The 18487-nt window shown below is 39.6% G+C and overlaps 2 pseudogenes; both read right to left on the minus strand.

Annotated features, from left to right (window-relative positions):
• Positions 1 to 1882: 1882 nt before the first annotated feature.
• LOC142429484 (large ribosomal subunit protein uL23-like) lies at positions 1883 to 2360 on the minus strand (annotated as a pseudogene).
• Positions 2361 to 15335: 12975 nt separating this feature from the next.
• LOC142428606 (AP-3 complex subunit beta-2 pseudogene) overlaps positions 15336 to 18487 on the minus strand; it is a 43242-nt pseudogene continuing 40090 nt past the window's right edge.

Genomic DNA, 18487 nt, shown 5'->3' on the forward strand with positions numbered 1-18487 from the left:
TAATCATTTTTTATGCATGTGAGAGACACTATGTAATGTAACTTTATAAAAGGGATGTCAAGCATTTCATTTTCAGATGATTTTCTACGAGAAAAATGTAAAATAATCAAGCAAAAATCTATTAAAGCTAAGAAATAATTTATACCTGCTAAGTAGCCAGGTATAAAATAAATGCTTCTATGGTAGTAGAAAAAGACTTAATTTTCTTCTTCCCTGGAAATAACCCACAGACAACAAAAGGAATATGCAGCATGGATGCCAATGCCATCTAATAATTCTGGATCGCAACTGCTACAGAGTGTTAATAAATATTAAATCTGGAAGTGGGAAACCATGAAGAACACCCATTTTGAACTAACAAAATCCCAGTGTTGGCAGGTCAGTTTTTCCAAAAGGTAGTATAAACTAAGAGGTAACAAATAATTTGTTGGCACAGTAGGAGTAATAGTTTTCAGCTGGTAATAGGTGTTCCCTAGACCTCAGCTGATATCAGCATAATATGTCAAAGGAACAAAAATAAAAGGATCAGGAAAAAGGGAGACAAAGACTGATCACCTCATCCTGAAAGCAAGCATGAATTCCTTTAAATATGTTGAGTGTAAAGGCCTTCTTAATAAGAAAAATATTAGCAAATAGGATACTTTGGGGTTGAGCCTACAATTTATTAATAGGGTGAGCAAAAGAGACACAGAATTGAAGGAAGCTTCTAGTGGGTCATTAAACACAACAAAACATCATTGCCTCTGTAAGCAATTATAGTCAATCCCTGTGAAGAGCTGAAGGGAAGAGTCTACTGTGGCCCAGAATTAGCTCAAATGAGGTGCCAGAAAGACGGAATATTTGGAGCAACGGTGATAGTGAAGGTTTATTGTGCCAACCTGGCTGATGAACACATGTGGGATTCATTGAAGGGAAGAGAGATAAATGGCTCAGTGAGCCTCGCCTTTTTGGTCTCTTGCTCTGATGGTCCCATCAGTGTGAGGCTGCCTTAGCTAGTCCTCTGCCTCAGCTGGCAAGCCTCACTTCCTATGAGACATCCCTGAAAAGAAGACACATGGACCTACCCTAATGCAGCCCTGGGTGCTGGAGAAGCCACGTGGAAGCCCCTGCCAGCTCTGAGATGCTTACATGCTCACTGATTTGGCTTTCCTCCTACAGTTGGTGCATTGCATGTGTTTTGTGAGATTGAGGAGGACTTTGTAGATCGGTGTCAGACATATGGGCTAAATTGGACTTACAGGCTTGGACGGCACTGGGTTAGGATGCTTTCTTATTGTACATTTACCCTTCATATAAAACTGTCATATAAAATATGAGTATTTATGACTTTTGTTTCTCTAGTCTAACAAGACTAACGCAAACACCTTTCTATTCATCCCTGGGGACTGCGACTGTGGATAGTATTTCTTCAAAGGAATTGCTACTAGTTTCTGTCGTCTTCAATCCCATGAAGTTTCTTTTAGCAAACTTCAACCTCCTAAAGTAGGATAGATTTTAGCTGTCCAAGGAGAGTATTGAAGACATGAGTTCTTTGGATGCTGTTATCTGAATAAGGACAACTCGCACCACAAAGGGGAGAGCTGGGGCCCTTTGTCCTTATTTCAACTCCAGTAGTGTTGCAGAATAAATTACAGGATACTACTTATATTTGAATTTCAGATAAACTAGGTTTTATTAGTTTAAGTATGTCCCAGAGATTGCATCGCAGAAATTAGTAATACACCCCCAAACTCCCTGCCACCAAGTAGATTCTGTCTCATAGCAACCCTATAGGATAAGGTAAAACTTCCCCTGTGAGTTTTCAAGACTGTAACTCTTGTTTTTGTTCTTTTTTTTTTGTATTGAAAAAGTTTATATTTAGCATTAGCCAGCTGGACTCGGTTTAGATGATTCAGATTTTGTTGGAAACATACACAGCACTATAGTCAGGATCCAGTGAAATATAATGCCTTCTTCTTGCCATCAGGCCTGATCAAGGTGTTGGCCTTGGCTACATCAATATCATAGAGCTTCTTCCCAGACTGTTTGCTCTGGTACTTGTTGACCTTTACATGCACAATCATCACAAGGGTGTTGTTATCTTTGATCTTCATGGGTGTGATGATGGCATAGTGGTCAACTTGTCTCTCCTGGGGGCGCTCTTCTGAGGTTATGTGGACTGCCTTCTTAGCCTCCATGACTTGGGCTGAAGGAAGGTGGGTGAGGCATGGATTATCTTCTTCGTGTGTGTGTGTGTGTGTGTGTGTGTCTGTAGACTCTTTTCAGAATGGGCATATTTGCCTTCAATGCCTTTGCTTTGGCTTCCCTTCCATTTTGGGAGGGACAGGGGCTTCCTCCTTTGCCTGTGGTGCCATCTTCATAAAAGGGTGACCATAATTCTTCATGGATGTAGAAAGCCTCACCTTTCTCTTGCAGAGCACTGGTGATTTTGATCTGCTGGTCCTGCAGGTTAGCTGCCTAATGCTTAACCACTATGCCATCAGGACTCCTACAGATTACATAGGGCACAAATAATTATAAGTGTAATTTATTGTTTAATTGAAATTAAAATTTAAATGTGAGTTTTCCTATTTTTACTTTCAGAATTCTTAAATTTTTTAATTTAATGTCTTTGAAAACCCTAAGAAAAAGGTTGCATTTCAGTGGGCTACAGTGGGCAAAAGTCTGATGCGCATCTATGCAATAAATAACATAGGAAAGGTAGACCAGCTCTATGAAGGCAGAGCATAATCCCACAACTTTAGTAGCAAACAGTGTTTCAGTGTTATGGGTGTTTCTTGGGAACTAGTTGTTCTAATCCACAGGCAAGAGTATAAATATTCTGAAAGAATAACTTAAAGGAAAATTAGAGCCCAAACATGGCTTTTTATTATTAAATTCTAAAAGTCACATCTGTTTAATATAATGACTAGATTGGCTTTCTAAATGGCCAAGATAAGATCTCTAGATATGAACTATGGCTTCCGGATTCTAGCAGCAATGATATCAATAATTCTATTTTCAGCTTTCTTATTTTATATGTTGGCCCCCAACCCCTTATTTTTCAAACACAAAAAGATAGATTTGGAAACTGCAGGTGATTTTTTCAGAATACACATTTTGTTTACATGTAATATTTAATTAAACCTAAGATCCCATAGGTTATAAAGAACATCTTATTTTGCACATAATTAACAATAGCAAAATTTGCTAATCATAAAATAGTAGATTATAGATTAAAGAAAAACAATTTTTCATATTTGAAATGTGAAACAAAATTATAAGAGAGTTCAAGGCATGATATATATGTACTAAATTATGTATACACATATACACAAAGAGAGATGGGTATGTCAATTTAATGCAAGAACATGGACTCAAATCAAACAGGCAAAGAAATTTTATTTTAATGTTTCTTAATTCATAAACTAGAAAAAGGGAGACATTCTGTTCAAAGACAAAATTAGTTTATAATTCACAACAAAATCAGAAGTTAGAGTGGTGCTATTTTTCTGCTTCTCTGAGCCCTCTGTCCACTTGGTGCAACACAGCAGGAACCAGATGATAACAACGGCAGAGTAGATATGACATTCCTACCTCACGTAGGGGTATTGTGAAACAGTACTTATATTTCCCCCATTATTATTGCTTTTCAAGAGGCATGATTATCTCTTAAAATTAGTAGATAGTTTTATGAAGAAATATTAAGGAAAACAAAAGCAGATATACAAAACCAAAACCAAATTCACAGCCATGGGGTCAATTCAAAATGATAGCAATCCAATAGGACAGGGTAAGGTCTTTGTGTACTTCAGAATATATAACTCTTTAGGAGATTAGAAAACCTCATCTTTCTCTTGAGTGGTGGCTGGTGATTTTGAACTGCTAACCTTGCACCTAGCAGCCCAGTGCACAACCACTACGTCACCAGGACTCTTAGAAGCAGATGTAGCACATGTAAACTCTGTTCCATGTCACCCTGCTTGTAATAGGGAGTAGATATTCCCTCTGAACATACAACTAGTTGTCAAAGACTTGAGGTGATACCCAAGATAGGCCAACTGGCAATTCCCATTATATTCCCGATTTTAGGCTGATTGTAGCGTAAGTGCTAGAGACAAAGACTACTAGTGACGCACATTCCAGTAGTCACTTTTAATCCATTTTAATCCATTTCATTCAAATGTCCTGCTTTTTCACAATGTCAGCCTTGGTAAGGAGGAACCTTTCTGTAGTCGTGTATTTGCTACTTGAATCAAGAGATGAGGAAATATGGCTGCCGGACAACAAGCATGGGAAAACCTCCGCAACAACGATCAGAGAGGTTCCACTAAAAAGAATATACTGCACTTCACGCAGTGAGAAAATCACCATCAAAGCTAAGTCAACCAAAAGTTTCTTGAAGTGGAAGAGCAACAACGCCTGATGACAGATTCCCCTTCACTGTTGGCTAGGGGCACAAGCTCTTCCTGAGAACAATAATTCTTCTCGGCTCCTGAAGGCAACCAGGTGCGCAAAGCTCTTTCCTCTGGGGGCCACTGGGGCCCTGCATGGTCAGCAGACTGAATGGCTGAATGGGGAGCGCATAGTGAAGACATTCACAGTCCCCAAGTTATACTTTTCGCTGTGTGACTTCTTGCCTAATATTTCTCTGGTGTGTGTGCAGCGCCCCCACCCCCGGCCACACACACACATTTCTCTTCTCCCACATGGAACTTATACACACAATAACACTACCAGAGGAGCAGGAATCCCCACATACAAAGTGGTCCCCCCCCAATTTATTTTTTGGGGGGGTTGTACTTTTGTTTTATTATGAGTATTTTATATTTTCTGATTCTCTTCCATTTCCTCTTTTGGTTTGACCCTGCCCTCCTGATAATACACATCCCCACTGCCTTCCCCTCCTTCATCTTTTACCCCTCAGTGCGGAAACCCACATTCGGGCTGCCATTGCAACAGAACTCCAGCACCCACACCCAAACCACAGCCAGTCTTTTGTTTCTCCTCTTCTCTGAACATAAACACTTTTTGTCCCTCTTTCTGTGTCTATTTCTGTCTTTCTTAACTTCTTCCCCACTTGTCTTTTCCTTCTTTATCTCTCTTTTTCTCCTTTAATTATATTTCTTATAACACATATGCATGTGTGTGTATATATATGTGGTATATGATTTATGCTTGAATATATATATGCATCGGTGTATATATACAAATATATGTATGTATACATCCACGTATGTGTGTATACACATATATTTATCCACGTACACATATTTACTTATATGTGTGTATGTGTGTGTGCACATTTGGATATGTGTGTGCATGTGACATAACTAATCTGGTACATATTTTCTTATGCTTTTCTCCTACATTACCCATCATCTCTTTCTTTGATCCCTCTTTTTCCTCATAAAATATATTTCCATGAAACCTATCAATTCTGATTATTCCCTTTAAAATACATGTTCTCATTTGTAGGGCCACTTATTATTACTATCATTAATTTCATTTTATTTTTTTCTTCTTCCCTACTTATTCATATGTTTCCCCTTTTCTCTATTTCATCATCATTTGTTTTCTGTTCCCATTAAACCTCTCCACAACACTACTTCTAACTACTTAGAACCAACTCCTTCTACACAACCCAGCAATTCACACACCACTAATAGTGGCATCTTGATGCCAAGGAAACAGGAGTCAATGAGAGTAAACAAAAAATAAATCAGTAAAAACAGACACAAACAACCAGAAATCACCCAAACCACTAGAATACCCTGACAAGTAGTTTCTAAAACTAAGGTTGGTTGCAGATGGACATTGGGCCTTACCTCAAGTACTCCTTTAACACAAGAACATTTTGTTCTAATAATCCGGCATTCTATTATGTTCACCTTCCTGACACAATCACTGAAGACAAAATGGGTGAATGGGAAAGTGTGGTGAAGAAAGTTGATGGTGCCCAGCTATCAAAATATATAGCATCTGGGGTCTTAAAGGCTTGAAGATAAACAAGCAGCCATCTAGCTAAGAAGCAACAAAGACCACATGGAAGAAGTACACCAGTCTGTGGGACCATGAGGTGTCAATGGGATCAGGCATAAAGCATCTAAGACCCAGAATAAAGCCATACCCAAGGTGAATGGGGAGGGGAGTCACGGAGTGGAGGCCCAATGCCCATCGGTAGACAATTGGGCACAGAGGGGTCACAGGGAAGAGATGAGCTAGTCAGGGTGCAGTATAGCACCGATGAAACACACAACTTTCCTCTAGCTCTTTGGTGCTTCCTTCACCCCACTATCATGACCTCAATTCTACCTTACAAATCTGATTAGACCAGAGCGTGCACACTGCTACAATAAGAGCCTGCAACAAAGGGAATCCAGGATAGGTAAACCCCTCAGGGGCAGCAAAGAGAGTAGAAATACTAGGAGGATTAGGGGAGGGTGGGGGAGAAAGGGAAAACCAATCACAAGGATTAATTAGAATACCCTCCCAGGGGGACGAATAATGGAAAAGTGGATGAGGGGTGATGGAGGATGATGTAAGATATGGAAAAAATATTTTATAACTTATCAAGGGTTCATGAGGGAAGGCAGGCAGGGGAGGGAGGAAGAGGGAAGAAATTGGGAGCTGATATCAGAGGTTCAAGTGGGAAGAGAATGCTTTGAAAATGATGATGGCGGCATATGTGCAAATGTGCTTGATACATTTGAGGAATGTATGGATTGTGATAAGAGCTATAAGAGCCCCCAATAAAAGTATTAAGAAACAGAATTCAGAAGCATGACATATAGGCCCCTTCAAGAGATGTGGAGAACATTTATGGGGAAAAAATGCAAGAAATTGAAAAACCAAAATGCTTAAATCAAAAGGAATCCCAGAAATAAGCAATAAGATAACAAAATTAGGCAACATAGTAAAAGACCTGAGAGTAGAAAGATAGGAAAGCAAATCAAATCAGTGAGCTCAATGACAATCACTCTGAGGACAATCAATGAGAGAGAAACAATTAGCAAAAACCAAACAAACAAACCCAAAAGCCAAACAAGCAAAAGACAAAACCAAAGTAATTCTAAGAAAGCCTGATAATGAGGTAGGATACTCCAAAGAGAGCAACTCACAACTGCTTAGGATCCCAGAGTAAGAAGAAAGAAACAAACATAACCTACAGGTACAAGAAGTCATGGAACAAAATTTCCTCACCTTCAACAAGGAGGGAAAAACTATGTAAGAAGCTGAGAGAATCCCAAATAGAACAGACTTCAAAAGAAAGATATCATCAAATGTTGTCAAACCCTCCAATTTCACACACAAAGAGAGAGGCTCAGGAAGCTAAAGAAAACAGCACACTTGCCTACAAAGGACAATGATAAGGATAAGACCAGCTTTATCAGCAGAAACTACTGCGATAAGCAGGCAATCAAGTCCCATGTAAAATCCCGAAAGAAAAAAAATGCTGTGAACCAAAAATACTGTATCTGCCAAACTTATCCCTCAAATGCAAACATGAAATAAAGCTAGCCCAGACAAGAAAAATTAAAGGAATCATAAAAATGAGACCTGCATAATCATAACAATTATAAAATCAAACCCACTGCTATTTGTCAACCCTGAGTCATAGCAAGCTTACATAAAGTTTTGCAGACTTTCAGTCATTACTAGAGCAGACAGGCAGACAGCCTCATTTTTCTTCCTTGGAGTGATTAGTGGGATTGTGTTGCTTGCAATTAGCTCCCCCGTTACTTAATACACAGTGCTCCCTAGGCTGGCTCTTAAACCTTAGTGGGTAACTGGAAAAGTAAAGAAACGCCTAAGGAAATATACACAATTCATTGATTTAGAAGTAAATTTTTAGCAGTAGAAACAGACACATCATGCTCATAGTTTTGGAAGGATTGTGTTATTTGCATACATAATAAACATTCACCTTCCTCTCTCAAACTTACACATACAACTTTTTGTTTTCCCCTTTGAGATGCTACTGGGCCTCAGGGAAGTTTGTCTTTTTCCCAATGAAGCACAGCAAGGCTAAACTCAACTGTGATCTGCAAACTCTGTGGGAAAGTATCAACCATAAGTTCTTTGTCAGTTTTACAGGCTGTAAGGGTTTTGAAGCAATTATTGACCTCTTATTATAGGGGGGAAGCAGCCACACATAGTATGTAAACCAGGAAAATGAAAACATAAACTAAATTTTATATATTAATATTAAAATTCGAACTATCATAAGAATTATGTTATAAAATACTACTCTCCTTTGATTTTGATTTATTTTTGGACCACTCAAGTTGTAAATATCTTTTTAAACTAGCCATGGAAAAGCAAGAAGCAGTTTGGTTTGGACCCTGAATCAAATAGATGGTAATTCTATTTCTTTGTTGATTTGGGATGCCAGTGAGTAGATTCTGATTCATAGCCACCCTGTGTGAAAGATAGAATGACCTCTGCAATGTTTCCATGACTATATTTTATCGGAAAGATCCCCAGGTTTTTCATCCATGCGTTTAACTCTTGCACCACCAGAATACCTTACTCACCTTTAATTTAAGAACAAAAAATTTAAATAATTCTGCTCAATGATAGGAGAGGAATACGAATGAGATTAAGGCTTTTGGAAACATTTTCTTGGGTATTTTTGAAATGAATATAATTAAGAACACTTTAGCCAAGGTTACCATCAATATGAGAAATTAAGGAAGGTCAAGATTGCTCTCATCATGAACAGTAGATGATGATGAAGGATATTATAAACAACTCTATATCCATGTATTTGATAACTCAAATTAATTTGAACAATGCTTTTAAAGTTATAAATCATTACATTTATATAAGGAAAATCAGGTAACTAATGTAGTCCTCTATTCATTAGGTAGATTGGAACAATAATAATCTTTCAAAACAGAAGCCACCAGGCTTAGGTGAGTTCACTGTTTCTACAAAATATTTAAAGGAGTAATAGAATTAATGCTTCACAATTTTTTTTCAAGAAAATGAAAGTAGAGGGGACGCTTGCTAATTCATTCCATGAGACCAGAATTATACTAATATAAAAATCAAATTAAGATATAACAAACAAAGAAACTGCAGACAAACATTTTCATCAACATAAAACCAAAATCTTCAACAATTATAACATACCTAAACATAAAACATAAAGCTATAAAATCTTCAGAATAAAATATATTAGAAAATATATTTTATTTTAGTGTGGTAATAGGTTTTGCATACGATAAAAGCAAAAAAATAATAATAATTGTTAATTTGAACTTTGTTGGAAATAAGAACTTCTACTTTGTAATAGACACCATTAATAAAATTTAAAGATAACTCATACACCAGAAGACACTTTTGCAAAGTATATATGATAAAGTTATATCAAAATGTTTAAGAGAATATTTAAGATATATTAAAAAATAAAAAAGTTATATTAAATTATGGACTAAATTCTGAAAGATGCTTTATTAAATATTTCAAATAAACATATGAAAAGATGCTGTAATTCCAGTAGGGAATGACAGATTAAAGCAACAACCCAAAACCCATACATGCATACTAGAATAATTAAACTAAATTAAAACTAATCTGAACTACCAATTATTGGTTTTCTGCTGAGGCTGTAGAATAACAGTAATTTTCGTTCATTGGTGAGAATGCAAAATGGTCCAGGAACTTAAGATGACCTTAGAACCCCTGTTGGTGCAGTGCTCACAAACTTGACAGCTAACTGAAATGTTGACCATTAGAACCGAACATAGTTTCCCTAGGAGAAATAAAGAGCAGTTTGCATTAATAAATATTACAGCCTTGGAAAATTATGAAACAATTCTACTTTTTTTTTCTGAAGAGAGTTGCTATGAGTTGAAATTCACTTGATGGCAAAATGTTCAGTCAGATTTTAGGCACAGTTTTGCAAAGATAAGTATGGTTTAACATAGGATGCAACAATCCCATTCCTAGATGCTGATCCAATAGATTTGAAAAGTAAAATTCACACATACATCTGCAATGTGGAAGTTTATAGCAACTCCATCTATAATCATCAATCTGCAAGCAATCAATATTTACTTCAATAGGTGAGTTGATAACTGATATTTGATATATTTATACAATAGATAATTATTCCGTGATGAAAAGAAATGAGCTATCACAAAAAGACATGGATAATTTAAATACATCTATTAAGTGAAAGAAGCCAGAATACAAAGGTTACACACAGTTTGAGTAGAATTATATGACACTATGGAAATCCAAATCAATTAAGATAATAGACAGCTTGATGTATCTAGAGTTTTAGGGACAAGGGTAAATAGGGGAAGCACAGGAGGTGTTTAGCTTGGTAAAAATATTCGATATAGAACTAGAATGGTGATATATGACACTATATATTTTTCAAGTATCTCGAAATTGTTTACAGCTCATGATGAAAGAATGGTGAATCATGATGAAAGAACTGTGTTGTAAATGTAGCAAACAACTTCACTAACAGAAATGGAAGGAAATGATTTTATCCAAGTTACCTTAAAAATGAGAAGAGTTAATAAGATTAAAGATAAATGAAATGTGCACAACCTCTCGATTATAGTTGATAAAATTTTATCTAAAGGTAATATGAATGAACAATTTTGATATTGGCATTCATACATATTGCTATTGAACAACAGTAAATGTGTGATGAATGATGGGAGACAGGTTTTCATTGTTTCAGTGGCAAGTTATATATAAGTAAGGGTAACAGAGAAAGTAACAATAATCCTTCTGATAATGGATTAAATCAGATATCGATATAATCAGTTCTGAGGAGACATGAGATAGGGGGAGGTGAGGGGAAAGGAAGTGCTGTCTAGGGACAAGGGAACAACAAATGACCCAAATTGGTGGTGAGGTAGGTGTGGGAGGCCTGGTAGGGCATGATCAAGGATAATGTAACCAAGAGGAATTGCTGAAATCCAGGTGGGGACTGAGCATGATAGTGGGACAGGAGGAGAGTCAAGGGAAATAGAGAAAAGACCTGGGAGGCAAAGGGAATTTATATAGATCTAGATAAAGACATGCACACATATGCAAATATATTTATATATGAGGCTGGGGAAATAGATCTATGTGCATATATTTATAGGTTGAGTATTAAGATAGCAGAAGGACATTGGGTCTCCACTCAAGTACTCCCTCAATTTAAGAATACTTTCTTTTATTAAATTGGCGTTCTATGATGCTCACCTTCCAGACAACCGCTGAAGACAAAGAGGGTGAATAAGCAAATGTGGTGAAGAAAGCTGATGGTGCCCAGCTATCAAAAGATATAATGTCTCAGGTCTTAAAAGCTTGAGGGTAAACAAGCGACCATTTAGCTCAGAAGCAACAAAGTTCACATGGAAGACAACACCAGCCTGTGTGATTATGAGGTGCCGAAGGGATCAGTTATCAGGTATCAAAGAACAAAAAATCATATCATTGGGTACACACCTTCATGATACGATTGCTGAAGACAAATGGGTGCATAAGCAAATGTGGTTAAGAAAGCTGATGGTGTCCGGCTGTGAAAAGGTATAGCGACTGGGGTCTTAAAGGCTTGAAGGTAATCAAGCAGCCATCTAGCTCAGAAGCAACAAAGCCCACATGGAAGAAGCACACCAGCCTGTGGGATCACGAGGTGTCAAAGGGATCAGTTATAAGGCATTATTAGAACAACAAAAAAATCTTAACATAGTAAATGAGGGGGGGAGTGCAGAGTGGAGACCTAAAGCCCATTTGTCTGCCACTGGAGATCCCCTTGCAAAGGAGTCTAGGGGAGGAGACAAGCCAGTCAAGGTATGATGTAGCAACGATGAAAAATACAACTTTCCTCTAGTTCCTAAATGCTCTCCCCCCCGCCCCCACCCCGCCACTATCATGATCCAAATTCTACCTTGAAAGTCTGGATAGAGCAGAGGATGTACACTGGTACAGATAGGAACTGCAAACACAGGGAATCCCAGGTGGATGATCCCTTCATGACCAGTAGTGTGAGTGGCGATATAGGGAGGGTAGAGCCAAAGTGGGTTGGAAAGAGGGAACTGATTATAAGGATCTACATGTTACCTCCTCCCTGGGAGATGGACAACAGAAAAATGGGTGAAGGGAGACGTTGGACAGGGCAAGATATGAAAAAATAATAATTTATAAATTATCAAGAGTTCATGATGGAGGGGCCAGCAGGGAAGGAAGGGAAAAATGAGGACCTGATGCCAGGGGCTTAAGTGGAGAGCAAATGTTTTAAGAATGATGAGGGCAATGAATGAACAAATGTGCTTTATGGATTGTGATAAGAGTTGTATAAGCCCCTAATAAAATGATTTAAAAAAATAAAATAAACGCATGTTTTACTTAGTACTGATGAAGATGATTATATACATAAATATTTATCAAAATATTACTGTACAGGGTTAGTATGCACACATTTGTTTTATCTCTCATCTCCAACACTAGCAAACTCACTGCCATCCAGTCTGATTCACAGCGATCCTATAGGACACAGCAGAACTTCCCTTTCAGGTTTCTGAGAGTTTCACTTTTTACTGAACTAGAACACCTCATCTCTTTCCCAGGAAACTGCTGGCTTGTACTTGAGCAGCTAAAGAGTAATCCGTTATATTACCTGGGATCATATAAATTTCTCCAATCTCTCATCTGAGAAAGTCTAAAAGAAATGGCACCCTAATAGCCAGGACTGCACCCATGACTCTGATCTTGGTATCCGTAACCAGTCTCCATTAGACGAAACTAAAGTTCCCTAGATTAATCACTGTCGATCTAGGGAAGTGACTACACTAGATGGGCCCGAAGCATCTTGCTGTGCCAAGAAATAAAGAGTGGCACATGTCAGACATTGCTGGGACTATGCAAAAGGAACACAAGAACCAATGCAAGAGTTCTCCGCAGTCAAATCATAACAATTTGACCTACAAAAAAAGTGCTATTGAGTTGTAGCTTAAAGTGTAAAATAAATATCCTTGAGGCATATTGTTAATATATTATTGGATATCGATATGGCTCCCATCCAGAAATATTCCAAATAATTTATGTAACTACTCTGCTCTCAAGAAGGTGAAATATAACTTCCCATTCTTTAATGGTCTGTGAATAGTGACTTTCTTCCAATTAATATAAGGTGAAAACAAGGGGGAAAGAATAACTTTAAAGTAGTGAAATCTGACAAACAGTGTCTCATCTGATGATCAAGGTCAACATCAACAACAATAAGTCATATTGCTATCACATAGCAGATTTGATGAGAATGTCAATGTACCTTTCTTAAGGCTTTCTCTCAGGGGGAAATAATCCCATTCTAACCCTGAGTAAAAACATCAGACAATACCAACAGAGGGACATTTTATGAGATATATGACTGACCAGCACTCCTCAAAACTCTCAAGGTCATCAAACTTACTCATAGCCAAGGAGACACAAGACAACTAAATTTAATATGGTGCCCTACCTAGATGAGAATCTGGAGCCGAAAAGGGATATTTGGTAGAAGTAAGGAAAATGAATAAATAATCATTTTGATTTTAATAAGTATTAGCATTGGCTTAATCACTTTGAAAAATTATGCACTATACTAATGTAAGCTGTTGCTCATAGGGGAAGCAAGTGCAGGGAACCCTCTCCAGTCCTTCCAGCATTGAGATAAATCTACAACTCTCTGCCAACAGACCTAAACAACGCACTTAGAACATCATGCTATGCAAAAGTCTCCAGAGACCAGCAGACCCTAATTTTAAAATGACCGATCTGGAGCCTCAGTGCCTTTATCAGGAACATGTAATTATTCATTCCTTATTTATTCATTTCTTGAGTGTCTACTGAAGAAAGCAGATTTGGATAGTCATGGTCTTATCTAAAATTTTACAAAAGTGTTTAGATGACATAAAAAAGAGAAACCATAATACAAAATAACTGCTATTAGACAGAGGTCAATATTTTTTGCTTTGAAGCCAAAAATGAAATGTACAACTTTGAAACAAATTAGAAATGGAAATATTAGTGAGTCATGTAATAGATTCCAAAGTTCCTCTTCCTATTTTTTATTACCAATTATTTACAATTGCTTCATAGATAAAAGTCATTCCATACGTGAAAAAGAGTTATAATTAGGGCTAAAATTAGAAGAAATGAATGTGCAAATATTTTCCTCTACTTGGAGAAATCAATCCATTGAGCAATAACTTACTATTCAGTGATATGTACAGACAGGTTCACAGAAATTCTAGCCAGAAAATACTTAAATTGGTTTTTTTTCTTTTTTTGAATACATTCTGTGCCTTCTCTGAAACTCATATACTTGATCACTGTCAGAAAGCTTTTTTAGATATGTCTCAAAAATATACGTAGACTGTCCCTTCAATATCATATGGTGACCTTGACCAAATAAGTCCTTCCGGAAGTTCTAGTTTACTGACCTTCATGTTTTCCTTTCTCTCTTTCTTTGAATTTGCAGTCAATTCTTAGCCTGTATTAGTTTTACATCAAACCTGTCAAACACATCATCCTGTAAGTACGGGGTTGAGTGATGTCCTGTGTGCCATCAGCTTGAAAACTAAGACCTTGTCTGGAGATAGCCTTTGCAGATGCAATCAAGTTAAAATGCATCCAGCCAAGTTAGGGTGAATCCCAGTACAATGATTGGCATAGGAAAAGGAAGATTTGAACATAGTTATAGATAAGGAGATTATCATGTTATGATAGATGTAGAGATTGGAGTACTATTTCTATAAACCAAGAATATCAACATTGCTAACAACCCCCAAATACTAGGAAGAGACAAGAAAGGACCCTCCACTATAGTCCTAAAAATAGCATGGCTCAGCAGGCACCCTGATGCCCTTTTAAAACGAAAACAAACTCAGTGCTTTTGAGTCAATTCTGACCCATAACCACTCCTTAAGACGGGGTAGAACTATCCCTGTGGGTTTTCATGATAGTACTTTTTTTTCTTTTTAATAAATCTTGTTACTGGGGCTCTTACAGCCCTTATAACATCTTCCCTCATGAATGCAAGTGCCATCAGCTGGGTTTCAGGCCAGTCCTGGAAAAATCAAGACCCCTATCTTCCCCCTAAGCACTTTCGACCCTGATATGGGGTTGCGTGGTTCCTAGTCTAATTTTGCCTACCAGGTTATGAATCATGTTAGAAACAGTCTCTGTCCCCACCCTACTGCCACTCCAGCCCCAGGTCTTGCATGGGATGGGCATCAACAACCACAAAAGCCCCCTCTTGCACCCTGCCCAAGGTCTTTCCACACTGATTTCTGGAAAGTCTTGGATGCTGATGCCAACAGCCAGGTTGGGGCACCCACATGCCGGTGTTGGTGGGGTTTTCAGAGTAAAACCAACAGCGAGGAGTCCGTGAGCATCAGGCCAGCAGCCAGCCTGGAGGACACAATTATAGGGAGCGTTGCAGCCTGGACAGGGGGAGGGGTGAAATGCTCTGTATCAAGTGGGGAGCACTCCTTGGCTGCAGGGCCACTTCAACTGTGTGGAAGTTTTAACTCCTCCAACAGGCAGGTTCTACTGGCTCCACCTCAGACTCATGTCCCTCAGAGAGTGAAGAGCTGCCCTCTTCTGAGGACAAGCCATCTCTGTGTTCTTCTGGCACCTATTCTTCCTTGTCATCTTCCTCTGAGCTTCCTCCTCACTCTGCTCCCTGTCAGTGCTCCTCCCTGTGTCCTCATCCTCATCTTCATCATCAGATTCACTGTCGGCCTCCCCAGGGCTGCTCACTCTGCTGCTCTAAGTAACCGACTCACTCTCCGACCCTGGGCACTGACTCTGAATCCGTAGGTCCTGACTCCCCCTCCAACCAGAGTAGGAGGGCTTCTCTTCCTTTCTCGTCTCCAGCTCTGAGCACCCGGCCCATTCAGGAACCTCCATGATGCACACAGATGGATCCAAGTCTTCCTCTGGCCAGTCTGGCAGTTAGCAGTGGTCTGTGGCCTTGGCATTGAGCAGGTGGGGCAGGGAGCACAACTGGAAGTGATAGCAGTCTGCTTAGAGTTAGTTAGCTAGACCTTGGCTGCCAAGTTTATGACCTGCTGATTGACAATATCCTTCTCTGCTGTGAAGGACTTGGCCATTTTTTTCTCAGGACGTCTTGTACAATCCTGGGGACAGACTCACATGGTAAGCCACAGGATGCTGGCTTGGGCCATCAGCTCCTGGATGCTGTTTGTGAATTTGGCCAATGGTTTGAAGATTTCCTGCTTGGTACTGTCTGCTTCTAAGGATGACCTCTGATTCTGCAACCACAGGCATTGCGGTTGGACAGCAGCTGCACAAACCCACTGAGACAGGTGTTACTGACTCAACCAATGTTAATTGTACACCGTTCAAAGGCCAGGATCATGGCCGTCACAAAATCTTTGTCCATGCTGTATATGTGGGTCTGGAATTCCTGGAGGACAAGAGGGATAGTGGTCTCATTGGTCAATCACTTCCAGCTTCAGGATGTTGATCTGGGAGGGGTCTGATGTAGAAGCTCTTCAGGTAAGGTTCAAACATCTCCGGGTGCTTGATGGACACAGTGGCCACCTTCTGAAACCTCACTGTGGCTGCGCAGTATGTGCACAAATGTTTTGGTTATGATGCCTACCTTCACCTTGGGTGCCAGGTGGAAGGAGAGCAGGGACTTTATGTTGTGCAGCAGCAGCCGGTGGTCATGGTCCATGACATTGGGCTTGCTGATGGGCAGCGCTGTGGGTGCAGCCTCCTCAAGTTCCAGATCCTTGGCCCCATCCTCCTCTGAGCCCTAGAAGGCTTGCTCAGGTTTCTCCTAGCAAGGATTCATTCTGGGTGGGGTTCAGGAACTGGGTGAGCATGCTGATGATGCCAACTGGCTCCACTTCTCCACAGTGCCCAACAGGTCGCAATGCTTCTGGTAGTTCTTATGAATGACACCAATTCCCTTGGGGCACACCTCCTCGAAGACTATTACCACGCTGCAGGCCACCAGTGTGCTTTGGTCCACCAGCAGCTTCTCAATGGCTTCTAGTAGCAGGTCCTTCTGGTCAGGGTCTAAACTGTGGCTTAGGGATTGCATGGACAACAGTTTTCAGGACTTAGGGTGGCATGTCCAAGGCAGTGTTTTTGATGGACAACGTCAGGATGAGCACTATCATGAGCACACAGGTGCTAGAGAGGACACAGAGGCCACTGGCCTGAAACACCTGATTGGGGCCCTTTAACACACAGTGGACAGCAGGGCCAAGTTTGTTGCTCCACAAAGTAGCGCAACAGACACACATAGACAAACTTCTTCCCCTTTATGTTCTTACAGGTCATGGTGCTCGTTAGCACAGGAGAGAGCAGGTCTTAGGCATTCTTTCCAAGGGCAATCTTAACCAGAATCCTCTCCATGGTCTCTAACTTGAGTGACACATTGCTGTGTCTAGCATCTCTTTAAGGTTACCATGCCAGTGTCCACTGACAGGGCTATTCACAAGCCCATTCAGTTTGTCCCTGCAGGCAGATGCAGTCCTGAGCTGGCTAAGGGTTCTTTACCAAGGCGCCCTTGTGAAACCTGAGCAACTTCTCTGCAGGGTCGCTCCTGGGTGTGCTCCTTGGTCACCATCTTGCTCCCATCTGCCTCTCAGAAAATGACAGGCCCAAACCAAAGCCTCTGTAGCTTCCTGCCTGAGACAGACTCACAGCCATCCACCTGACTTTGCTCCTCTAGATAACTCAACCTAACACAGCTACAGAGAGTCCAGAAAAATTTAAATTAGTACCTACGTAAAAAATACAATGACAAGAAATTGATAGTCAGTGACAAATAGGAGATCTTATAGAAACATACCAACATATGAAAAGAAAACGAGTGTTAGATTCTTTGAATACACTATAAACATTTATTTCAATATTATCTTAAGAACCAAAAACCAAACTCACTCTCATTGAATTGATTACAACTCATAGTGATCCTATAGGACAAGTTAGAACTAACCTTGTAGATATCTGAGGCTGCAAATCTTTACGAGTATAAAGTTTCATCTTTCTCCTGAGGGCCAACACAGTAGGCCACCCAAGTTTACTTTCAGATACTCTTCAAAATTTCTGAGGAGTTTGACGTCAGAAGTGTGTTAGTCGGGGTAGACTAGAGAAACAAATTCATAGAGACACTCAGATGTGTATAAGAAAAAGCTTTATATATAAGGGCAATTGAATATTGAGAAAATATCCCAGCCCAGTCCAGATTAAGTCCATAAGTCCCATATTAGCCCATATGTCCTGTACCAATCCATAAAGTCCTTTTCAGACTCACAAAAAACATAAAATGACACCAAATACAGGAGGATCACAGGCCAGTGGGCAGAAAGTCTTATGGATCCAGTGGCAGTAAAAGTATCTCAGCACTGAGATACCATGTGTCTCCATGTGTCTCCTCCAGCTCCCTGGGCTCTGGCTGCCTCAGCGTAGCTCCATCAGGCTCTTTCTCAGGCATGTCTGTCAGGGAGTGAGTGTATGTCCCGCCCCC

Source organism: Tenrec ecaudatus, chromosome 16 (assembly GCF_050624435.1).
Source record: "Tenrec ecaudatus isolate mTenEca1 chromosome 16, mTenEca1.hap1, whole genome shotgun sequence".
Taxonomy (NCBI): domain Eukaryota; kingdom Metazoa; phylum Chordata; class Mammalia; order Afrosoricida; family Tenrecidae; genus Tenrec; species Tenrec ecaudatus.